Source organism: Cyprinodon variegatus, unplaced genomic scaffold (assembly GCF_000732505.1).
Source record: "Cyprinodon variegatus isolate N-32 unplaced genomic scaffold, C_variegatus-1.0 Scaffold2093, whole genome shotgun sequence".
NCBI lineage: Eukaryota > Metazoa > Chordata > Actinopteri > Cyprinodontiformes > Cyprinodontidae > Cyprinodon > Cyprinodon variegatus.
This window is the reverse complement of record NW_015152546.1, coordinates 17,927-23,482: the sequence shown is the minus strand read 5'-3', so window position 1 is coordinate 23,482 and position 5,556 is coordinate 17,927. Positions and strand designations below refer to the sequence as shown.

General features: G+C 41.2%; 1 long non-coding RNA gene across 1 annotated transcript; it reads right to left on the bottom strand.

The window, feature by feature from the left end:
* Positions 1-66: 66 nt before the first annotated feature.
* On the bottom strand, positions 67-1,150 carry LOC107105143. The gene is made up of 3 exons (XR_001482326.1): positions 1,037-1,150; positions 721-795; positions 67-594 (listed from the first exon to the last, which is right to left on the bottom strand). It is a non-coding gene; the product is annotated as an uncharacterized LOC107105143 (long non-coding RNA).
* Between the last annotated feature and the right edge of the window lie 4,406 nt (positions 1,151-5,556).

The following is a 5,556-nucleotide window of genomic DNA, read 5'->3' as shown; positions in this document are numbered from 1 at the left end:
CATCAGGAAAAATGTGCTGCTTGAATGGACTTTTTTATGAGGAATTATTAAAAGAAAAACAGGAAAGTAGTCTTTAAAGGTGCAAATGTTTTTTTAATATCTTTAAAAAGGAATACTGGAATCCTGGAAAATTATACCAGGCAGGTTTAACAAACAAGTTACAAAAATAGTAAAACCCTCAAGAACATTTAACTAACAAAAACTGAGGGACCAGGCTGAGGTAGGAATTAAAGGTTGAACTTGAAAGTGCAATATTCAAAGTGCAAAACATTTAAACATTATCAAGTCACTTTTCAATTTTTTGGCCACTGAATAAGTAAAATAATAAAAAAAAAATAACTTAAAAGACTCAGAGTCTGGTTCCAAGGCCATGGACTGTGCTTCTACTTTCTGCTCAGTGAGTGAAAATACCTTAACTGAATGAATATCTGTCACTGGTTACAGTCCACATAAATAACTAAAATAATACTAATAAATGAAAAGTATGCAGGGCCAAGGACAGTGTTATTTTCTGTCCAGCCCAAAAATCCCTTATCTGAATGAAGATCCTCGGTCACAGTGTTCTCTCCCTGGTAGATCTGCTGTTTTTTCTTCCTGTAAACAAGATATGCCCTGTTATTTTCATGCAGTTCACCTCTGCACATCAATATAGTCATCTCCATTGGCAATACATTGTACTTCTACAGCCCAATAAACAGATCACAATAATATTTAATATACCTTCAAATCTTTTTGTTGGCATTCAAGATCAGCTGCTTCTCAAAGTTGGCATCTCCCAGGCGGTTTCTCCTCGGTCTGAATGAGATAACAAGAAATTTGAACATCATGATTATTATGGCAAAAATGGTAACACTTAATCTGTATTAAAGCAATTGTGAACTAACACAATCACTGACATAATTTGACCTAATTTGTATAGCCTATTAAAAACCTGAATTAGAATAATATCACCAAGAACTATGATTGAGGCTGGGTATTTACTGTGCTTGTTACCAAAGAATACTAATTATGTAATATAATCACACTTTATTCTTACCTGAATATTAGACCACCGATGCTAAAGAGCCTCTCTACTGGAGCGCTTGAGGGCAGGGCAGTGTTGTGTTTTATGAACAGCCTTCTGAGCTTTGGAAACTGCATGAATTCAGCAGTAGTTGTGGTTGGAGCAGCTGTAGTTGTGGTTGGGACAGCTGTTGTTGATGTAGCAGCAGCCACAGTAGTGGTGGCTGCAGCTGTACTTGTGGTAGGGGCAGATGTAGGTGTGGCTGGGGCAGCTGTAGTTGTTGTCTGAGCACCTAAAGTNGGGCAGCTGTAGTTGTTGTCTGAGCACCTAAAGTGGTGATAGGTGCAGCTGTAGTTGTGGTAGGGGTAGATGTAGTTGTGGTAGGTGCAACTGTAGTTGTGGTAGGGGCAGATTTGGTTGTGGTAGGGGTAGGTGTAGTTGTGGTAGGTGCAGCTGTAGTTGTAGTAGGGGTAGATGTAGTTGTGGTAGTTGCAGCCTCAGTTGTGGTAGGGGCAGATGTAGTTGTGGTAGTTGCAGCCTCAGTTGTGGTAGGGGCAGATGTAGTTGTGGTAGGTGCAGCTGTAGTTGTGGTTGGGGCAGATGTAGTTGTGGTAGGTGCAGCTGTAGTTGTGGTTGGGACAGCTGTAATTGCGGCTGTCGCTGCTGTAGTTGTGGTTGGGGCATCTGTAGTTGCCGTATGAGCAGCCAAAGTAGTGGTGGCTGCAGTTGTAGTTGTGGTAGCGGCAGATTTAGTTGTGGTAGGGGCAGATGTACTTGTGCTAGGTAGAGCTGTAGTTGTTGTAAGGGCAGTTGTGGTTGGGGCAGCTCTAGTTGTTGTCTGAGCAGCTGAAGTGGTGATAGGTGCAGCTGTAGTTGTAGTAGGGGCAGATGTAGTTGCAGTAGGTGCAGCTGTAGTTGTGGTAAGGGCAGATTTAGTTGTGGTAGGGATAGGTGTAGTTGTGGTAGGTACAGCTGTAGTAGTGGTTGGGACAGCTGTAATTGTGGTTGTCACTGCTGTAGTTGTGGTTGGCGCATCTGTAGTTGTCGTATGAGCAGCCGAAGTAGTGGTGGCTGCAGCTGTAGTTGTGGTAGGGGCAGCTGTACTTGTGCTAGGTAGAGCTGTAGTTGTTGTAAGGGCAGTTGTGGTTGCGGTTGGGGCAGCTGTAGTTGTTGTCTGAGCAGCTGAAGTGGTGATAGGTGCAGCTGTAGTTGTAGTAGGGGCAGATGTAGTTGTGTTAGGTGCAGCTATAGTTGTGGTAGGGGCAGCTGAACTTTTGGTAGCTAAAGCTGTAGTTGTGATTAAGGCAGTTGTGGTTGTCGCAGCTGTAGTTGTTGTCTGAGCAGCTGAAGTGGTGATAGGTTCAGCTGTAGTTGTGGTAGGGGCAGCAGCAGTTGTGGTTGGAGCAGCTGAAGTGGTGGTAGGTGCAGCTGTAGTTGTGGTAGGGGCAGATGTAGTCGTGGTTGGAGCAACTGTAGTTGTCGTAGGAGCAGCCAAAGTAGTGGTGGCTGCAGCTGTGTCTGTCGTCACAGCAGCTGTTTCTGTTGTAGTGGCAGCTGTAGTTGTAGGTGTAGCTGTATTTGTATTAGCTGTGGCTGTAGTTGGGGTAGGTTCAGCTGTAGTCGTGCTTATATCAGCTTTCGCAACTTGCATTATTGAATTGCCTATATTTTTGTACATTTTGAAAGAGGGTTATAAAAGGGTTGTAAAATTACAACTATGTTTTTCGAAGCTGCACTAATGTGTATTTTTTATATTTTTGATCTTACCTTTTAGTATGAGTAGTATCAGTAAGACTCCTCTAGCCCCCATTATGAACTGTCACCCTTCACTGTTCATACAATATTAATTATTGTCATCACAAAAAAAATAATTAATTTGGTTGATAGCAACAGTTATGTTGCTGTTTTACTACTAAGTAGTACATATCAAAAAGTAATGGACAGAACATGAAAAATACTGTTTAACAAAGTGTCAGGACTCTGCTGCATCTGCCTTCTCCACAGGTGTTCCAGGTTGACTGATTGGTGCTTGCGCACCTGCAGGTGGTTCTGCAGCACCGGGGCGCTCTATAAGAACTGCGCTCAGACAGCGGGAGGACATCTGAGTGTTACCGTAGTGGTATGCAAACCTACCACTGTCTCTAGCCTTCGAAAGCTCTTTGTGTAACAAATCTTACCTTTGTGTCTCCCAGGTACCCCCTCGTGTTCTGATCCTTCCTCTCAAGTCCAAGTTATCCCTCTTGTGGTGGATTCCTCTGAGTATTTCCCCCGGTTCCTTCCGAGTCGGTTCCCCCCACTGGTCCCATCACCCTCACGGACCTCCATCAGGTTCCTCCCGCTGTTCTAGATCCCTGGATTTTCCCGGTGCTGCTTGGACCCTCTCTGGCTTCAGCTCTCTGGTTACCTGGACGATCGCCTTCTCACCTTCAGGCAAGCATAGAGTCCAACCCGCCTTCTCCCCGTTTCGGCTTTCCCCGCTCTGAAGTAAGCGTTCGTCCAGCTGTACATTCCTTTGCTCCATCCCTGGTTAACCGCCCTTCTCATTCCCTTAGACGTTCCCTGGTTCCGGCTCCCTGTGCTGAGCTTCGGTCTGCTGTTGCAGAATCCCCTTTCGTTAAGTTTTTTCAATAAAACCCTTAAAGATCTGGCTGTTTCCGAATGTATTCTGCATGTGGGCCAAACATGTCAAGCCAAACATGACACAAAGAATACATAAAAAAAACACAAAATTACAATGAGAAAGCAAATAGAACACCTAACCTTAACCAACAGCATTAAAAAATAAGTTTCCCCAACTTTTGGAACCAAAGATTAAGCATACAGTTTTAAACCCTGTTGCTAGTTAAAAAATGTTAAATTATTTCAGGTATTGTGACCTAAGACAGATCAAAGTCTTAGGTCAAGTATTAAGAAATAACATTTTATAATAACCTGGTTTAACTTTCATATCAAATATTACATCTTCAAAATGCTCACCACTTTTAACACAAAAGAAGCATAAAGCCTATCAAAGTAAATCTAAACAATCACAGTCAGATGAAATTTTACATAACAAGCAATCAGTGCTGTATTATACATTTCTAAAAGAAATTACCAATACCTGGTAGGCATGTGTTTTTTATAGGGTTAGGAATGTACTCACCAAAAGTATTGGAAGATTTTAAAAGATGCTCTAAACTTCACCTGATTTGCCTCTAATGCTTGGTTAACCAGCCTGCCTCTGAGCATTATATATTTCTGCCATAAAGCATGACACAGGTAAAAAAAAAAAAATCTGAAGGTGCGAGAGCCACTTACTGAGAATCTTTAACTTCTGACATTTTCATATTTCTTTTGAATCACCATTCCATTCATTCATTTAAACTGTAAGTGTTTTTACAAAAACAGCATTCATATGAGTAAGAATGTGAAGGTGTGGCTGCAGCCTAACATTTCATCCATGTGGAATATTCTATTGAATTGACATTTCATATTGAGGTCTCATGGTAAGGTCTCCAAAGGAAACTAAATATATGATTCCTTGCCAGAGTTGGCAATTTACTAAAAAAGTACCTGTTATAGGTACCAGTTACTCTCCCAAAATGTTACTGAGTTCGTATATCAGTCACACTTTTACAAAAACAAAAAAAAAACAAGAAGGCATGTACTCTCATTATTTCGATGAAAAGAATAATTGGATATCATGTAAGCGAATCAAGCATAGCAATAAGATAGTAAAGAGTGATATGTGTTGATAAACTTAGACAGGGAGCTGCCAGTCAGTTTGTCGTTGACATCGAGACAATGTGAGGAATTTCACTGGATCAAAGCTGCTTCTAGCTGACAAGGATAAGGTATTTGAATACAGGGAGTGCTGCAAGTTTAGCAACGCTGTCACTGAATCTGCAAAGACTCAATGAAAGCACCTTTCACCATTGCCTACCCTCGGTTTGTTTTAGCAGCGATGAAAGCATGCTGGTGACTGCCCACATTTCACTCTATTCATATGTGCATCCTGCATGCACTTATGAAAATTTGCTTTGATTGGCCAAAACCTAGGTTTGGATGCAAGTAACTTAACGGCTTTAACAAAATGTGTAAAGTTATTAGTTAGATTACTTTTAAATTAAAAAATAAGGCAGCTACTAAAATCATTATAATGTTAAGTAAGTACTCCTAAAACTGTTTCTAGCACCAACTTATTGCAATATAATAACTTTAATGTTCAACAAGAATAAATATCCAAGTCAATATTAGATATCCCTGAAGGCATTTCAGAGTGTGTATGGATGTGTTGTCACAAACTTTATTCTAATAATAAAATGAGAGGTGTGTGCTGTAAATGCACATAAGAATGGAAATATGGAGATTTTTAAGCCTGACCACGACCTGGGTGACTGAGAATCTTCACAGATATCTTCATTGTTGTGCCTGAACGCGTTCATTGAACGAAAGTTCATGAACTCGTTCATATTTTGGGCGAACGTGAACTGAACGTACTGCACTATTGCCTGATGAACGTTACTGTGAACTCATTCATTCTGCTGTCTGTGAACGACACACACTCTCAGTTC